The following is a 21135-nucleotide window of genomic DNA, read 5'->3' on the forward strand; positions in this document are numbered from 1 at the left end:
AGGAATTCTGGCAATGATGCTAAGAAAAAAATTATGTAACATTCCAACAGGCACTAAGAAAACAATTTTTTGAACAATTTACATTATCCTGAACAGAATTATTAAATATAATGAGAAGGAAAGGTGAAAGTAAACAAACAGATCTGTTAACCTCCTTATTTGTTCACATATTAAAACAATTTTCAACAGCTGTTTACCCAATCTAAATTAAACCATTAAAATCACATGAATAAAAAAAATTCGGATCCATTTATTCATGAGCGCTCCTCATATATGATATATGGACATACACACATACAGACATACAACACAAAACAGAAGTGTGCACACATAACATACAACACATAAGACAATAGTAAAGGCCTTGTAGCTTTACCTAGGTGAAATCTCCATTGCAATGCTTAAAAACTCCACAGTCAAAAAATAAAACTGATCAGAAAAACATTAACCTAGGTCTGTATGAGCTCAAAAATAAAATAGAACTTTATGATGTGGGAAAAGGCAAATAATAAAATAAATATTGAAAAAAACATCCTGGTTAATCACCGTCGCAGATGTAAGAATAGCCAAACTGGAGTTCTGGATATCAGCTGTTATGGATTTGAGTCAAATCATCTTCCTTTTGGCCTGTAGAAATTGTTTTAGTTAATCTCTCTGGAATCCAAATCGGCTGCTGTTCTCCCTGTGGAAAAACACAAACAGAACCCCGACTCCAGACAATCACTGGGTCAGGACCTTTCCATTGTCCTGTTAGAATATCCTTCCAAAGTACCTTAGGCTTATGTACATTTTTTGGACACATATGCCTTTCCGCAGCACTAAGCCCTGAGGAATCCAAATTTAAAAAGTTTAGAGTAAAAAGGGTTATTTTAAGTTTATCTTTGGGTGACATATACCCCTTTCCAATTCCCTCTTTTTGCTTTAGTAAGTACATTTTAATAGTTTGATGAGCTCTTTCAACTATGCCTTGTCCCTGTGGATTGTATGGAATTCCTGTTATATGAGTAATGCCAAATGATGAGCAAAATTGTTTAAAAGAGGTAGAAATATAACCAGGACCATTATCTGTTTTTAACTGTTTTGGAACGCCCACAGTGGCAAAATTTTGTAAGCAATGAGCTATAACATCTTTAGTTTTTTCTCCGGAATGAAGGGAGCCCATCAAAAATCCGGAAGAAGTATCAACTGTAACATGCAAATATTTTAATTTTCCAAATTGTGGCAAGTGTGTGACGTCCATCTGCCAAATATGGTTAGGTATCAGTCCTCTAGGATTGACTCCAAGATTAACTTGTGGTAAAAAGGTCACACAATTTTGACATTGTTTTATTATTTGTCTAGCTTGTTCCTTAGTTATTTTAAAATGCTTTTGTAAAGTATTAGCATTGACATGGAACCTTTTATGAAAATGTGTAGCTTCTTCTAGTGTAGAGAAAATATGTATGTCATGTGTAGTTTTATCTGCTAAATCATTGCCCAAACTAAGGGCTCCAGGCAATCCTGTATGTGCTCTGATATGTCCTATAAAGAATGGATCTTTTCTGTCCCAGATTACACTTTGTATAGCAGAAAACAAAGAGAAAACAGTAGAGGAAGGGGAAATCCTGCCAGCATCTTCAAGGGATACTATAGCATTAACTACATACTGACTATCAGAGAATAAATTAAATACAGAATCTTTAAACATCACAAAAGCTTGTAAAACTGCATTAAGCTCTACCTTTTGAGCTGATTGTTTGGGTGCTAAAAATGTAAAAGTTTGATCAGGGGTAACTACTGCTGCTGTACCATTATTTGACCCATCAGTGAATACATTTGGAGCATTCATGATAGGGGTTTTTCTTGTCATTTTTGGAAAAACTACAGGATGCGAAGACCAAAAAGACAACAAAGGATTAGATGGTAAGTGATTATCAAATGAAACATTAGATTTACACATGATTATTGCCCAAGTATTTAACTCATTAGCTAACTCATCAATTTGATCCATAGTATATGGAGTAATAATTTTATTGGGAGAAATTCCAAACACTCCCTTTGCTGCTTTTATTCCTTTGAGTATTAATTGTCCTACAGCCTCAGGATACCTAGTAAGAATAGTGTTAGGAGAATAAGATAAATGTATCCACAATAATGGACCTTCTTGCCAAAATACTCCTGTAGGAATATTTTTTGTTGGTATTACAATAAATAATAAAGGCAAAGTTATATCAATTCTATCCAAATGCATATTTTCCATATATGTTTCAATAATTTTTAATGCCTTTCTTGCTTCAGGCGTTAACATGCGGGGTGAATTTGGATCTGATGGACCTTTTAGGATATCAAATAAAGGTCCCAACTCTCCTGTTGGTATGCCTAGATAAGGCCTTATCCAATTTATGTCTCCTAATAACTTTTGAAAGTCGTTAAGTGATTTGAGTTGATCTACTCGTATTTGAATTTTTGGTGGACGGACCATGGTTGAGGATAATAGAACTCCTAAATAATTAATTGGAAAATTTAATTGTACTTTATCTATTGCTATCTCTAGATTATAATTTTTTAATAAATTTGTAAGTGTGGCATAACATTCTAGCAATGTGTTTTTATCTTTGTGTGCTAACAATACATCATCCATATAGTGAAATATTTGTAGTTTAGGATTTTGATTTCTAAGTGGCTGGATTGCTTTGTTAACATAAATTTGACACATAGTTGGGCTGTTAGCCATCCCTTGAGGGAGTACTTTCCATTCATATCTCTGATCAGGACCTTCATGATTCAGTGCAGGGATAGTAAATGCAAAATGTGGACTATCCTCAGGATGAATTGGAATTGAAAAAAAACAATCTTTAATATCTATAGCTAAAACGTACCAGGTTTTTGGCAAAGCAGACAATTGAGGAATCCCTGATTGAGCAGGTCCCATAATAACCATCTCATTATTAATGGCTCTTAAATCTTGCAATAATCTCCATTTACCAGATTTCTTTTTAATGACAAAAATGGGAGTATTGTAAGGAGATACGGAAGGTTGTATATGTCCCTCCGCTAATTGTTGTTTGACCAGGTCATGGGCTGCTTGTATCTTTTCTTTAGTCAGGGGCCACTGAGGAACCCATACTGGTCTATCTGATTTCCAAGTAATTTTTATTGCCTCAGTGACCCCTTCTGAAAACCCAGTCCATGTCTATTTATTCCCTGATCTATCTGAATTGGTGCTGCTATGCCTTGTTCTCCTAATCTTTTTTCTTTCCTGAAACCTTGTCTAGCCCTAATAGTGGGCGCATTTGGATTGATGTTATTTGTTAATGTCAAACCTAATTGATCTAGGACATCTCGTCCCCATAAATTTATAGGAAGATGATCCAATACATATGGCTGTATAGTTCCTTCACATCCTTCAGGATCCTTCCAATCTAATACCATTGCACTTCTATGGGGATTAGTCGCCACTCCTAGGCCTCGAAGCGTTTGAGTGGCTTGTTGTAACGGCCAATGTTTTGGCCATTCTTGACGAGATATGATGCTAAGGTCTGCACCTGTATCCAGTAGTCCATTAAATTCATGTCCTTGAATATTTAGTTTTAGCATGGGACGAGAATCTAAATTTAAAGACAGCATAGCCCAATCTACACCTGTGGAGCCTAATCCCCTGGAACCTCTTTCTATAGTACTACTGGAAAATTTATCATGTAGGCTGGGTATTATTAATAACTGTGCTATTCTATCTCCTGGTGAAATTACTGATATACCCTTTGGAGAGCTAGCTATAATTTTTATTTCACCTTCATAATCGGGATCAATTACCCCGGGACTTATCATAAGTCCTTTTAGCGTAGAAGAACTGCGTCCTAACAATAAGCCTACTGTTCCTTGGGGAAGAGGTCCTTTTACTCCTGTGGGAATGATTTGAACTCCCATCTCTGGAGTTAGTACTGCTCTGGCGGAGGCGCAGATGTCCAACCCTGCGCTTCCTCTGGTTCGTCTGATGAGAGATCTGATGGATAATGTGTCCTGGGCACTACCCTGATGGTGTTGCTGGGTTCCTCCATGGTGTTTCTGGGTTCCTCCAGTGCCCCGTACATTTGTGGTCGTGGGCCCCGGAGCATTGGGCCCCCCTGTCCGTTTTTTGGCAATGGAGCTCGATGCCGTTCTCCACGATATCGTGGGTAAACACTTGGTCCTTGTCTGTTTTTTGATAACGGAATACCCTCTATGGTGGTTTGAGAACGGCATTCATTAGCCCAATGTTTCCCTCTACGGCATCGTGGGCAAATACCCGGTATTCTATTCGTTTGATATCTAGCTTTGTTAAACCCTCCTCCTATGGGGCAACTCCTTTTAAAATGTCCTGTTTGATCACAATTATAGCATGTTTTTGGCCTGGCATCTAAAGCCTGTTGTACTGCTGCTAAGACTTGCCCTTGTTCATTAATGTCTCTACATAATTTAATATATGTGTTTAAATCTTCATGTCTCCATGGTCTAATGACCTCTCTGCAACAACGATTTGCTTGGTCATAAGCCAGTTGTTTTATAAATGGCATTGCCTGTTCTGTATCCCCAAAAATTCTGGAAGCTGCTTGAATAAGCCTATCTACAAATTCAGCGTAAGGTTCATTAGTTCCTTGTATTACCTTAGATAATTGACCTTGTAAACCTCCATGCCCCTGTAAAGTTTTCCATGCCCTAACCGCATCTACAGCAATTTGTGCGTATACGCCAGGATCATATTCAATTTGTTGCCGTTGACCCTCATAAGGCCCTTTTCCTAACAACATATCTAGATTTCTTTGAGGGTAACCGGCTGCTGCATTTCGTCTAGCTGTCTCCCTGCAAAATTCCTCATTGGCAACCTTCCATAACAAATATTGTCCTCCATTTAGCACAGATTTACACATACTAGCCCAATCTGCTGGCGTCATGTCCAAGTTGGTAATGGATTCGACCATGCTTACAGTGAACGGTGCTTGAGGACCATAGGTTGTTACAGCCTCCTTTAACTGCTTCACTGTTTTGAAATCTAAAGCACGGTGAATTCGCTGCCCTCCTGCCTGCTCAAGTACAGGGCATGCTAATCCTTGAGGTCCTGTCTCAGGATCCCATCTATCAACTACGGGGTTTGAGGGCCACTCAGCTATCTCCATAGGGGGAGCTGTTGGTTGAATTACGCCCTCTGGTGATAGAACGGTGTTAGTAGCAGCCTCCTGTTGTAGCTTTTTCCCTAATAGCTGTTTCTCCTCTAAGCTTTCTTCCTTTAAATTTTCTTCCTCTGTCTGACTAGCTTGAGAGACCTTCTCTTTTGCTTGATCTAAAATGTCTTTCTCCATGGTCTGAACCTCTAACAATTTACTTAACACTCTTTCAGTTTGTTTTTTACTAATTTCTAATCTGTTATAAAGATAACGCAACCCAGTAAGATAACACAAAACAAAGCCGAAACAGGATGAAACAAAAACGGAACAAAAAATCGTTGTATCAATTTTCCTATTTTCTTGACATGTGCATTTGTGGTCTATTTCTATCTCTTCCTCAGGGGCGAACAACTTCAAACCTTGAGCCAACCATTTTTCCCAATCTGCCTGAGAAAATTCTAGGGATAGGCAGCTTGAAACAAACACAAAACAAATCAAAACAAGAACACATTGTTTTTTAAAATGGTCGCCCATTCTCTCGCCTTCCCTTAGGGGCAAGCAATTTCACTTACCCCGAAGCTTCAGACGTTCCCCGAACGGGCCGCCAAATGCCGCAGTCTGGCTGGGCACAAATCACGAGCCACTGAAGCAGGAACAAACTTTATTTTTAAACTGCAGGAAAACACTTCACACAGCTCCCGGGGAATCCTCCCGAACGCGCCAGGAGGCTTGTCCAGGAACCCCCAGCCGGAAATATCTCTCCCGGAAATCCCTCCTCCTGCACTTCCCCAACCAATGGGAACTCTCGGGGAATCCCCGGAAATCCCCATGAGAACTCCAAAATAGTGCGAGAACTCAAAAGTTGCGGCAGAGGCGGATAGTAATGCCTCGCCTGTCAATCAATACTGTTGGCAAAATGCCAGGGGCCATACAGACTCGGCCGTGGCTCTCAGCAAAAAGGACTCAGAAAGATGGTTGAAAATAGCCCTCTCAACCATGGTGAATTTTTTCCTTTTTTTTTTTTTTTTACTTATTTTAGCATTTTTTAGTTTTGATAGAATTAGTAGTGCAGCTGGGTCTTCTAATTTTTCTCCTTTCAGTTGAATTTTTACACCAGCATAAGTTTTGGTTTTTAAACTTTGATTGAATTTCATGTGGATGGATATGAAAAGTTGTAACTGTTAGAAGAGGGAAGCTTGAACACTCATGTAAGCATAATTCCACAAATTTTGCTCTAAATTTATCCCTCCTAGAACTTTTTCTTTCTTTTTTATTTTTCACTCCTTTTATCATCTGTAGCATTAATGCCCTTCAAACATGCATTTAAGGGGAAATATCAAATATGGATTTATATCTACAATTGGCATATGATACAGGGTCCTCTGGGAGGAAAAGAAATAGCAGTAATGGGGAAAAAAGACAAAAGGAACTATAAAAATGGGCAAAATGCAATGAATAAAATAAAATATCTAAAACATGCCCATATAAATTCTTCAGTGACATGAAAAAAGCTGTACCTATAAAAGAAGACTAGACTACTATGAAAAAGGAATATTCAGAAAACAAGAAGAAATTTGAGATATAAAAAATCTTAAATAAAATATAAAATTCAGTATAAGGATTGAAAGAGAAAATCAAAGAAATAATCCCTACCAGAAAATCAAGGTGAAAAAAAGTGAAAAGAATAAGTGAGAAAAGATAAAGAATTGCTCCAGGAGATTTGCCTAAAGGAATTAGAAAAAGCAGAAACAAACTATTAATGGGAAAAAAAGCTTTCAAAGAAAAATTATAAGAAAATTTCCAGGGTTGAAGTACATGCATGTTCATATTGGAAAAGCTCACTGACTGCCAAACAGCAACAAACTTACATCTATAATGAAATCTAAAATTAATAACAGAAGGGAGATAATTCTGTAAGTTTCTGGGGTATGTGAGTCATTGCTGAGACAAAATAACTGCCAAAAAAAAAACAAAAAAAACCAAAAAACAAACAAACTTTAAGGGAGTTAAGGTTTATTTTGGCTCACACTTTCAGAAGTGTCATGCCATGTCACTTGGCCCCATCACTTTGGGACAGTGGCAACTCAGTACTCTTGGCAGAAGTACACGGCTGATGGAACTGCTCACTACATGGTGTCTGAGAAGCAAAGAGAGTGAGAAAAAGGGGATCAGGGTCCGAATATCCACTTCAAAGGCATGCCCCCAGTGATCTAATTCTTTCTACTGGTCCCTACTCCTAAGAGTTTTACCTCCTCCCAATAGCACCACAGACTGGCAAAAGAGCCTATAGCAGATGGGCCTTTATGGGACAATTAAGACCCAAATTACAATATGGCATGAGAAGATCAATTATTAACAGCAAAACATTTGACCGGATTCAATAAAGAAGAATCCAACTATCATCAAATCTCTTAATTTAAAATATTGAATGTTATAAAATAGGGAATAATGCCCTTTAATTTCTGAGGAAAGTTATATTTCAGCCCTAATTTTTTTTCCTCAGGCAAATTATCAATGGGGTGTGAAGTGAACTTGATTTTCAGATATAAAAGTTCTTAAATTTTGGATTTCTTAATAATGTTTCTTATAGGAAGCCTCAAGATATGCTTTAGCTAAACAAGGGAGGAAACTAAGAATTAGCAGTACACAAATCTGGTAAATGGAGTTATCCAGAGCAGTAGAGCGGTGGATTTGCAAATGACTACTTTGTGGGACATGTAAAAAGCAGGCAGTGTAGACTTAAGAGGGAGGATAGAGAGCTGCAAACCATCATGGATTAAAAAAAAAAGGTGTGGTCAACTAGGAAATTTACTAAAAGACAAATTAGTAAAATATAAGAACTGTTGAAACATTTGGGAAATAAAGTAATGAATGACTACAAAGAAAACTGGGGAACAGGGGAAAAGAATCAATTATTAATTTTATGGAGAAATGTAGGAGAAAAGAAATACAATCATGGAATATACTATGAAGTCATACTAAAACTTTGATTTTCAGTTTAAAAACTAATTTTGTAACTACATTGTGAAGGTGAGGGGAAGGGAATTATGTGTGTGTGTATGTGTGAGTGTGTATGTATATAGGTATTTGTGTTTGACTGAGGGTAGGGAGAATTTAATTACCATAACAAAATAAACTCATCATATCATATCTAATATTAATGATTGGAGAAACAGTCATAGGAAGAAAATAATTTTAAATGACAGAGGCACATACCAAAAGAAGTAGTACATTTGTGAGAGGGTATTGGGTAATAGAAAAAGAAGGGAAGGGGGTTACTATTTTTATTAACTTTTAGAAAATATATGACAAAATTATGTGCATTTATCACTTTAATATAAATTTTAAACTAATATTAAAAATAAATAAACATAAATTACTCCCAAGAATATTGTTTTCTTCTGCTAATACAAAGGTAGGTCATTTTTATGCTACATATGATTTTCAGACAAACTATTCTGCATGTACTTTAGCAAACTGTCCTGCTTCATCCTTATTCCTTGTAAATAAAATTTTAAAAAGAGAAGAAGTTTTATATAGTACAAACATGTGGGTAAAGAATTTGGTACAGGGTTTGAACGTATGCCATCCACTCAGAGTGTGTGTACTGTACAAATTTTGAAGAATTTGCTAAATATATTAATTGAATTGCTAAATAATCTCAGGTAAACTGACTGTAATGTAAACACTTATGTATTTTGATTCACAATATCAAACTAGCCCTGAGCTAATGAGTGTGTGTGGGGAGAGGGAGGTGCAGATAGACAGATGAAGAGAGGGCAAACAATGAGATAAGAATCACATAACTTCTTATAACTCAGATATTATTATCAATATTTTTGGCCTTTGGGGCTTATGGATGAATTGTGTTCCACTCCACAGCGTTGTTTCCTTTTGGGCAATGTGTTATCAGAGGAAACTCACTGTTTGTGTCTTTACATTGGTCCAGTGACAAGACCTCCCCTCCACATCAGTACTCAAAGAGCTTAATTTCAGTGTTCTCTCTGCTGATCCAGAGGTCCAGTTTTGAAAGCACCTCTTAATCATGACACAGACCTCCTTATCTGCCTCACAAGATTTCTTATAATTCTTTTGTTGAGTACTTTTATTTAATTGTTTTGATTATGTTAACATTCCTAGTTATTTGGTTATTAACTAATCTTGCAATTTTGATTTTTTTTAGAGTAACACATGCTATGGCACCAAAAAAAGGATTTATGAGTATCAAGTACTCTGGAAATACTTAGAGGTCAATGGCTATCTAAAATACAGCACCTGTCACATTTATTTGCAGGACAGATATGGTATTAAGACAAAGTACTTTCACAAATGGTCTCTGTAGGATTCCTTGTTTCATACTATTAGAAAGGGAAGGTGCTGGAATACTGAGGATTACTGCATAATAGGTAACCTATACCCTTTGGGGTTGAGGGAAAATATAGAATCAATTAATACTATTCATTAATATGTTTAGAAAAATCCAATGTCAGCTTAAGTTAAAACCTCATAACCAACATTATTTTTACAGACTATCAAGTCCCAGGGCCAACCAGTGTCTTTGTTTTATCTATCATAAGCCGACAGTCCTTGCTGACTGAATAGTAACATTTACCAATAATAACTTAATTCAATCCAATTTACTAAACAACTGTGTACCAATCACATTGTGCCAAGTATAATAGTGGAAATACAAATTTGACTGCAATTCAGATCCTTTCCTGATGGAGTTGTAGCTTAGTAGAGGTAGTAAACACATGAGTAATTAACTATAACAGACTGTGACAGATTCAGGAAACACTATGAATCCCATATATACAATTCTCTATATTTGAAGTTAATTTGCTTGCAAGTGTGTATACAAAAGTTTAAAGTATATATTTTTAATCATTTCAGAATGTATTTTCCACTCACACATCTATTCTCTCCATTTTTTGAATTTCAGAATTCTTTATTCTTTAGTTGACCAAATTGATGGAAATGGAAATCTTAATTCATTTGTATCAATGCATTTTCCTCTTAGGAAACAAACAAACAAACAAACAAACAAACACCTCCTAGCTAAGTTGCTGGGTCTCCATTCAGGAGCTTCATATAACCCAAACACACTAACCTTGAATATGTAATCCTGGATGTTCTCCCATTTTTCTGGAGTTGATATTGTCCAGAAAATCATCATCACTGTTGTGTTTTCTTCTTGAACATTGCCTTAGCAAGAGGAGTTTAAATGCAGTTATGTTGGTCCTTGAGTGACAAGGCATAAACCTCTTCAATGTCCTTTAAATTAATCAAGAAATCAAAAAGTTAGTAAGTCAATATTCTGAATAAGCAAGGGAAATTTATACACTAAGCATCACTCTGTCTATAAAACTGGGTCTAATAAGTAGAATAGCAATATGAACTGTGGCTTGGTTTGATGGTGATATTGGTTGTCATGTATGGTCTGATCAAATCATCCATTAAATAAAATCAGAGGAAAGAATTGTTTGAAAATGTTTCTCTACTTCACTTTGCTAGTATACCACTTTACATAACATGTTAAAAATTAAGAAGGTTGTGTGTATTTAGCTTAATTAAATATTTAATCAAATGTCATCTACTGACTATTTTTACCCTACAATTTCCTATAACACCAAGAGAGTTAGCTAATTTTTAACATTTCTATTGACTTTATCAAGATTGAGTACTATTGTTTTATGCTTCTATCTTCTGGTTGTCACAGAATGTCTCCCTCCTTCATCACCTTCAGCTTCACAGGGAAAATCAACTGGCATAAGTAATCATTCACATCATTTAGAAGCTCAGCTGACCTGAATGAAATGCTCAGAACACATCCAAGTTTAAAAATGTCTATATTCAGTGGGTAACAAAAAATATTTTTCAGTAATTTGTCACATAATTTCAGTAGTGAATACGACCAAGAATGAGTGGACTATGGCTTCAAAATAGTTTGAACATAATTTATAATGACGAATTTTAAGAGAAACTTTGTCATGCTTGCTAGGGGGCACTGTGAGGCTATCTTTGCCTTGTTTGTTCCTTTGAGATATTACTGGTTGGACCATTTTAATTATCTGTATTTCTATAAAAGATGAAGTGTTCCTTTTGTTAATTACTGATTTTCTAGCTTCATATTGAAGTTTTATCTAACTACTTTTTATTCTACATATTTACTGTGCCCTGCAAATTCTGTTTTTTTTTTTTTTTGGTGAATTGGGTAAATAGAAAACACTGAATTATAGTGGAGGTTTAATCTAGGAAATAACTGAATCCAACCTCTACTATGAATTGTGAAGTTTATTTTTACCTAAAATTGTAAGTTCTGAAAACATCACAGATTTTGGTATTGAATATTTGAATTTGGGGTCTTGAATAAAGAGAAATATTCTATTTTTGAAGTAAACATGAGAGAATTTCAAAAGGAAGGTACTGTACAGTAGGGCCTGACTCATCTCTGATCATAATGATTAGATTAGCTAATAATTTGAAAAAGCATCTGAGGAAAGGAAAGTTCCATCAGTCTTAATTCAGAGAATTTAATTTTCAGAAGAAATAAAAATAAAAAATAGTGTTCAAGCCACTGCTCCTTGTACCTCAGAGCAGCAAAATCAAGTCTATTTGGGCTCCCTATGATGCCATTTGTCCATAGAAGAGTTCTCTTGACTAAATTGCATTTGATATTTACATGGTTCAGGTAAAGCCATTCGACAGTTAAATTATTTCATCCAAATTCTCAGAAATTAAGACAGCAATTTTCACTGTAAATTTTCCAACAACAGCAAGTCAGAGAACATTCACAGGGTCAGCAGAAATATGGAGAATTCGGAGCTTGAATATCTTTAGTGATTTCAGACATATGTAGCCTTAGCTCAAGTTATGGAGAGATAAATCAATGATCTGCTTGCAAGTTAAGGCAGCAATCAATGGATTCTGCAAGGGGATTTTCCAGATGGCATATATTTGTTAGGAATTAGAACAAGCCTTCCCAAACATTTGAATTAAAGTTTTCTTCATTTCCAGGTGACTCAATTCTCAGGGTAGCCATTCTGCAATGACAGATTATTTTGGATTGGCTACTCTGAGGTGACCAATGAAAATGTCCATGAGGCATGATGGAGACAGACTTTAGCTATCAATGACATTTGGATTGTTATTTGTATAGGTAATAGGTTACTCTGTATCTGTGTTATACTTACTTCCTTACTTGTGCAATTCCAAAATTGTTGGGTTTGTCAGTTTCCCAGAAAAAAAGAAATAAAAAAGAAGCGAGAGAATGAAAAAAAAGCAACTATTTTTTCCAACTTTCCTTGCGCTGAAGTTTCCCTTGTGAAACTATTCTCACTAATAAATAAGATAATTTTTTTTGTTATTGTTGTTTGCCATAGTATGGATATGGTTTGTTCCCTCTGAAATTCATATTGAAATTTGATTGCCAGTTTGGTAGTGTTGAAAGTGATAGTAGTGTTATGAAGTGATTAGGCCTTTAAGAGGAATTGGTCCCTTTCACATAGGAGTGCTTTTGTGGGACTGGATCATGTAGTGTGAGAGCAGAAACTTCCCCTCTTGTTTTATCTTTTTGCACACTCTTTCTTGCCCTTTCACTTTCTGCCATGTTATGAAGCCCTTGGCAGACAATGCTACTATGTCCTTAGACTTTCAAGTCTTTAGAATCATGAGCTAAAATAAACCTCTGTTCTTATAAGTCACCCAATTTCAGGTATTCTGTTATAGTAATAGAAAATGAACTAGGACATTGGTGCTTCCAGGAAATCATCCAAATTGGAGAGATTACCTAGATTGTCCCTTATGCTTTTACCTTTTCTAGTTTCCTGTATTTCTGAAACATAGATTGACTCATGCAGCAGAGTAGAAACCATCTTGTGATCATGAGATATAAGCATATGATGTATAGCTGAGCACAATGATAGAAAGAGTCAAGTTCTTTCTATGATAGAATCATAGACTCTTGTGCCAACACTACACTACCTACCTCAGTCTAGACTTCTCATCATTTGGTAAACAAAACTCCTACTTTATGTAAACCAATGATATCTTAGTTTTCGTTTTCAAGCAGCAGAAACAAATTATTATCTGTTACATACATATTATATTTAATATGTAAGCAATTGACATAGCAAAAAGTAAAAATTTCTTTGAAGATTTTAAAATGTCTTTAAAGTGTATTATTTTTAGATGAAAAACTCAAACATTTTATTATATTTTGCTTTGCTTTTTGGGTACCAGGATTGAACTTAGGGGCACTTGACCACTGAGCCACATTGCCAGCCCTATTTTGTATTTTATTTAGAGACAGGGTCTTACTGAGTTGCTTACTGCGTTATTTTTGCTGAAGCTGGCTTTGAACTCATGATCCTCCTACTTCAGCCACCTGAGATGCTGGAATTATAGGAGTGCACCACAATGCCTGGCTCAAAAATTTTATATTTTATATGATAATATTTTTCATAAGACACATGTTAGGTAAAATTGGTGATCTTGAAAGTGCTTTGTCCACTGGCATCTTATAGCCCCACATGTCAATGTATATCCAATATAGAAAGTACTACACTGAAATAAAGTCCAGGAAATACACAATAAGATCCATATCTCAACAATGTATTGAGTAGGTTTAAGCTTTAATTATTATTTTATTTGCTTTAATTATTTAAAAAAATCTCATTTTTGTGAGAAATAAATAAGATGAAGCTAATTTAATAACACTGTATTTAGAATACAGTAAGGAACTCAAAATTATTTATATAAATAATGCATTTCATATAGATATTTGAATATCATATTTTACACAACATATTGTACATTAGATTATATTATGGAATTTTAGCATCATATTTATGTGTGTATTATATGACTAGAGAGTATATCCAGATCACCCTTGGCTCTCTACTGTTTCCACTTTTCATATTCAAGTCTTCTGGTTTTCATCCAACAATATACTTTACTAGTATTCATCCAACAATATACTTTGCAGTACATGCTGTTCTATATATAAGTGAATAGAGTGAAACTACCTTTGAATCTAATATTTAAGAGTACTGGGCAGGGGAGGGCTGGGGTTGTGGCTCAGCAGTAGAGCACATGCCTAGCATGTGCGAGGCACTAGATTCAATCCCTAGCACCACATAAAAATAAATAAATAAATGAATAAATAAATAAATAAATAAATGTGTTGTGTCCAACTACAACTAAAAACAAAATATTAAAAAAGAATACTCATCAAACATTTTGAGTTAGAATGGAAATAGACTCATAAATGTTGATGAATGGAAAAAGACAACTTTTATACTCCTTTTACCAAATGTGATTTGCCAATAATTCCAAATTTTTCACCATGTTCAAAATAAAAGATAAAAATGCAGATGACAATTTTACTGCAAAAGTTATTTCTGGGGAGATATCATCACCTGATGACTGTCCTAAGAACTAGGCCTCATAAGCATGAAATTATTTACAGTCCAAGAGCTGAACATCTAAGCCATTCATGTCAGCTGAATAGTTTCAGCAAGATTCCCATGTTTTTTCTTAAAAACAGAATCTTACATAGAGGAGATACAGCGTTAAACAGTATATTCATGAAATATTTCCCAGCTCTCTGCCTTCTAAAAATGTGTAGAGTTGTATTCTATGGTTCTCTTGTCTTTGATGGAGCTATGTGGTGAGTTTTAGCCTATGAGTTATGTGTGGAAATGCTGCAGGTCACCTAGAGCTAAGGTATTGAATGGCTGGTGTGAAATGATATGATGCACCATAACCTCCAGGGATAAGAATGATGGTTACTGCATCAGCTCAAGCTTTTTGAGTGACTATGATGAACAGAGTACCTTGGTAATCTACAAACAAACATAGTATGAAGAAGAAATAAGTTTTGGAATTTGAGACTATGTTATTTCAGTGGTTTTTTGAAAACACAGCATCACCTAAATTTATCCTGATGGTAGAGAGTATATTCAGATCACCCTTGACTCTCCACTGTTTCTACTTTTCATATCCAAGTCTTCTTAAGTTACACTTTTAATCTTTTCTCTGATTAAACTCAGCCATCATAATAACTTGCCTCACCCTTTGCTAGTCTCCTATATCTGCAACATGCTTTTTTTTATCTTTCTCCTCTCCTCTCTACTACCCCACAACTTTTCAAGCCTTTCTCTGTAGTAGAGTCATTCCCATTTTAGTTGATATGAAATAAAATTCTCTACATAGGTCTAGAAGTGATTAAGTAGTCTCACTCTGTACAATTGTCCCTTTAATTTTACTGTGGTCCAGTTATATTATTGGTCATTTGGTTTATGAAAAGCATCCTTTTTTCTCCCTTAACTTGGGACCGTTGCTTAAACTCTATCACCTCTTAAATTTTCTTCTCTGATGTCTAATTATTGATCTCCTCTTCTCCTTAAGGTGTCAGCCTTAATGAAATCATCCCCCAAATGCTCCCCTGATCATCTCAACAGTATACAACAGTCTTCCTTCTCCCATATCCATGGACATGCATACACACACACACACACACACACACACACACACGTTGCATTTTGTATTTTCTTTAAAGAAATCTTGAAGGATAACATTAATTGATCTGTAACACATCTTTTTCTCTATCTCCTCTCCTGTCTACCAGAACATGAGCCCCATATAGCTGGGACCATGACTCCTGAACAACTTTATAACCCAAGTGGCTGCCAATGCCAGCCCAAAGGTAGGCATTTAATTTTTACTGAATGAAAGAATTAAGACTAAAATAAAAGAAGAAATCTTGCTCCTCCTAAAGATTTGAAAACTTAAAAAAATTTTGACACTAATGAGAAAATGTAAGGCAGGAAGAAAGCATCTCAATTCAAAATGAACACAAACATGTATGTATACTTGATGGAGTAGACAACACCAATTGAATTCGTAATCAGCATCGGAAACTATATAAATTTTGAAAAACTAAGATGAAAAGCAAAGTCATGTTTAAAGATAATTTCAGTTCCTGTATGTTAGATTTGGTCATATAAATCTCAATTATCAATACAGTTTAAGTCTCTTTTTTGATAAAGCTTGAAATCCTTAGCTATCAAACAGATGGCAAGTTCCATTTGTAGGGCTTTAAAAGTCACCTGCTGCCAAAATACAGAGATTGGCTGTCTTTCAGACCTAGAAAAGGCATAGCGTACAACTGCTTTACTAAGAAAAATAATCTAGTATGTTTCATAAGTGAAGAAAGTAACGTGTTTTGACTTTGATCTAGATTTGATATAGTGGAAAACAAAACCAAACAGAAAGGGCTAATGTAACAAAATATAAAGGACTGTTTAGAAGATGTTAACAGCCATTCCACAGTGAATTTATATAGTATCTACAGAGTCACAAAATTGTCATGTGGAAAATATATTAATTCTTCTTTTTTCACTGAAGCTGCCGAAATGGAAATGAACATTTGATTAAATCCTGTTTCTGATTAACAGGAGGTAGTTTATAGGCCATGAAGTTTAATTAAAAATGGCACTGAATTGAAAGTCAAGAGGGCTGGCTATAATCATAGCTCCATCTTAAACACATGACCTTAAGAAAGGTACTTTCTCCAGGTCTTAGTTTACTCAATGGAAAATGAAGATAATAATGTCTGCACTTACAGGGAGGCAATGTCATTTGAATCACATAAAATATGTAAAAGTTACTAGTAGAAACTTAGTTTATAGAAAACAGTGTGTTTTGTAAATATTCCTTTCCTTGGCTTATGTGAAATAGTGCTGTGCATGACAGAGCACAATATAATTAATTTTCTTTAGGTATCATATTGGAAAAGCTGAATTGGAGGGCATGCTAAGCATGCTAAAACCTCGAAACAGTTCTGGACAAAGAGAAAAGTAAAGAGAAGTAGGAAAATTTGGAAGTGTGACTTTTGAGGAGCAATAACCTATTGCTACTGCTCGTTGTAAAAAGTCATTATAAATTCAGATTTAATTCAAGTAAGTGATTATATTTAAGCAAGACTCATCAGAAGAACTGGGCAGGATATCTAAGGAGTCCAGTCAATTATCAGGGTCCAGGACTATTAGCAATATGGTCCCATGTGATATTGCTTTCAGAAAAGACCCAAGCTGGTAACTGAGTAGCTGTCAAAAATATTGAGCAGACTTTTAAGAGCTGGGAAGAATAAAAGAGTGTTTTTCCCAGAAGGAAAGGGACATGTTACGATCAAATTTAGAATTATTCAATCAAAGTATTTATATATTTGTAATTCTGACAGACTCCCCAAATTTTACCTCCTTAAAGATTTTATGAATTCACACTTCTATCAGTAATGTATGCAACTATATTTTTGCCCTGAATTTTCAAATTAAAGCAATGAGTTCTCAAACATTTTAATATTTGCTCATGTGATGGTGACAGTGTTTTCTGTAGGCTATTCATTTCACAAATTTTCTTAACTTGGCTTAGTGCTTAATTTGTCTGTCAGAATCCCAATTGGACAGGCCTAGGAATTGTGGAGGAATATAATTTCAAGATCATTCTGAAAGAAAAGGAACTAAAAGAATTGTGAACTCTGAATCCAAACAAACCTGATTTCAAACCCATGTACACAATTCAGTTGCTTAGCTTTAAACCTTTGACAATTTAGCTTTACTGAGACATAGTTTCTTTTCTCATAAATAAAAGTATAGGATATACTGAAAGCTATATAAAGCATATATATTTTAGTATGCACATAAGACTAACTAAAAAAATTAAATTCTGAATGTGATTGGGCAAGTGTGTGTGTTTCTTGCTAAAATGCATTTTATCCTATTCGTATATTCTTTTGGAGTTAAGGTATCTAAATTTATTAGTATAAAACAGGATATGTCTGAGACATTTTAGGTAAACAATGTGAAATATTTACCTTACTTGTATTTATTGATCATGTGTATTTAAATCAATAAGTTTATTTTAGGGTTTCCTAGTATACCCCAATTCCAATTTCTTTCAAAATAACTTGGTTTAAAATTTTTTAGTTGCTATGTGGAAAGAGAATTTTCTAGAGATGATAGTTTTACATGGTCTTAACCCTTCATTCCCAAACCTTATACAGCATTGAAATAAAGATTGATGTAATACATCTCTTTTATCTTAGACAGCTGAAAAAGTCTCTTTTGCTTTCATTTTTCTTCCCTATTCTTTGAAAATTTGTATACTTCCAGCTTTCTTGGAGACTTATCCTAATCCTGCAAGTTAAAGTAGAAAAAGGAATTCTATATCCCAAATTAATCCATGTGTGGCCTTCTACACAGCTTACTTAGTCTCCTGGTATCTATTTTTAGTCTCCTTCAGTATACTTTTTCTTACTTCATCATACTTACCCCAAGTTATAATTTTATATTCGTATATGTATTTCTTTAAGATTGCCTTCTCACCACTAGAATGCAAATTCCATGTAGTTAACATATTTGCTTTATATGCCACCATACAACAATCACAAAAACTGTACTCAACCCATAATAGTTATTAACAATATTTATTGAATGAGTGAATATATTTCTCTATTGTTGTGGATCTTTTTCCCCCTCTAAGGAAGGTTCCTTATTTTATAGTGTAAAATTCTTCTATATATTCTGTTTTTCTTTTCAGTTTGAAATACATTTTCTTAAAATCAAGTGCATTTTTTCTTTTCTGAGATAAAATGGTCTCCTAAATTTCATTTTTCCATATTAGGTAGCTTCTACATTAACAAGAAAGAAATGAAACCAAATATTAACTTTTTAGTCCCTTAAGCATGACAATATAGTTTTATTCTTCCACTAGTAGCTATTGGTTAAAATGATATAGTAATATTTTAGTTCAGCAAGTTTCTCCGAGTATCCAATAAATGCAATTATTAATTTGTGTTACTTTCTGAGACATAAAAAGAGAACAAGGGCTGGGGATGTGGCTCAAGTGGTAGTGTGCTCACCTGGCATGCGCAGGGCACTGGGTTCCATCCTCAGCACCACATAAAAATAAAATAAAGATGTTGTGTTCACCGAAAACTAAAAAATAAATATTAAAAAATTTTTTCTCTCTATCTCTTAAAAAAAAATTAAAAAGAGAACAAAATGTAAAGATTTATCTTTAGGAACTCATAGTCTAATAGCATATGGTTCTAAGGGATGTAACAACTGACCACTCCCCAAAAGACCAACAGAAAAGCTACTTAATTTTAAAAACTAAGTTATTTGCTATACAACAGGAATGGAAAACATAACCTCAACAGTTTCACCTTAGAAGGGGAAACTTGGTTTCTGGTGGTAGTTGTTTGACTTTTCCGGTCTGAAAAGAATAATTCTAAGTTGGGTCTTACAAGGAGGAGAACTGCTTGGGACTTGTCAGATTTAATGATATAATTACTTTGAATTGGTGTGTATGAAGAAGTGAAGGTTTTGAATTAAATAATGAGTAGCTATTCTTGTTGTTTATAGTCTGATCTTCTAGGATCAGGTATTTCCTGTAGTGATTAGCTACATTTAGTTTATTGATTCTCTGTATTATTAAACATAGTCACACAGTGTGTGCCCAGTCCCAATATTGTTTAGCACAAAAAGAGAAAATTATTTTGGTATCTGGTTTCAGTCCTTCCTTTCCTTCATCAACCTACAGAACAAGAGACTATTATCATCTGAACACATGATAAATCCATATTTGCCCAATGTTTGATATGTTGTGGTTGTGATAAAATTGCTGATGATAGCTATTCTATCTTCTTTATGTTTCATATTTTCTTCCATTTTTGCTGGAAGATAATTTATTTTATCATTCTGTTTGATAAGATAACTTTGAAACAATATCTATGACTCTGGAGATTACATATTTTAGCACTGCAGCACAAATAATAATTCAAATAATTATTATAATAATTGTCCAATTCTAATTCAGCAATTGATTCCTCAAATTGAACATTGAGCATAGATCATATCTTTCTTCCAAATTACTTCATCATACTTATCATAGTTATAATTTTATATTTGTGTATACATTTCTTTTTAATTGAGCTAAAATACAAATTCCAAGTGGTTAAGGAACATATTTGTTTTAGGCACCATCATATACCAAATACAAACATTGCACACAGCCTGTAGTAGTAATTAACAATATTTATTGAATCAATGAATCAATTCCTATAGCTTACTCATCATGCTTGAATTCAAGACCCTTGTTTCTTTGTACACTCCAATCCAAAGCAATCATATCTTAACTTGGACAAGTACCACCCAGTCCCTTTCCTTACAAGACCCAATGTCAAATTATTCTTTTCAGAACTTAATGTCATATAATTCCTCTATTTCTCTGATCTTTTTTTAATTTATTTTTTATTTTTAATTTTTTTATTAGTTACACATGACAGTACAATGATCTTGACATTTCATACATTTGAATCAAATGGGGTATAATTTCTCATTTTTCTGATTGTACAGGTTGCAGAATCACATTGGTCATACAGTCACGTATATACATACAGCAATAATAATGTCTATTTTATTCTGCCAATGTTAAAGATGCAAAAGAGATCTCAGGACTGTAAGTAAAACACTCTTTCTCTACATATTTTCTAGAGAATAGTGTTATTATAAAGATAGTCTATTGAGAGCCACTTTTTATCCAGTTTAAAGAATTTCTCAACATGTCCTTCTATATCCTTAGTGCTATTGTCTAATTCTTCTGACACTTTGTATATCATACATAGAATATTAAGATTTTCCTACTTTTATGTCTTATGGATTTTTTAAAATAAATTTGTCCATTTATTCTAAATTAATGTGTTGGCATGCTATTGTTCATATTATTAATTTCAAATTCTCTTGTTTCCATAAGGATGTGAGTTATGTCTCCTCTTTCCTTCTTAATTTTAGTAATTTGAGACTTCACTCTTCATTTCTTAGTCATTTGAGGTAAAAGTTTGTCAATTTTTTGTTCTTTTCCAAGGACTAAATTTTTTTTATATTGATTTTATTTTTTGTATTGTGTTTCTCGTCTCTACTTTGTTTATCTCCACTTTATTTTTTTTTTT

The sequence above is a fragment of the Marmota monax genome, unplaced genomic scaffold (genome assembly GCF_021218885.2).
Source record: "Marmota monax isolate L192 unplaced genomic scaffold, Marmota_monax_Labrador192_F-V1.1 WCK01_AAM20220418_F8-fsc00172, whole genome shotgun sequence".
NCBI lineage: Eukaryota > Metazoa > Chordata > Mammalia > Rodentia > Sciuridae > Marmota > Marmota monax.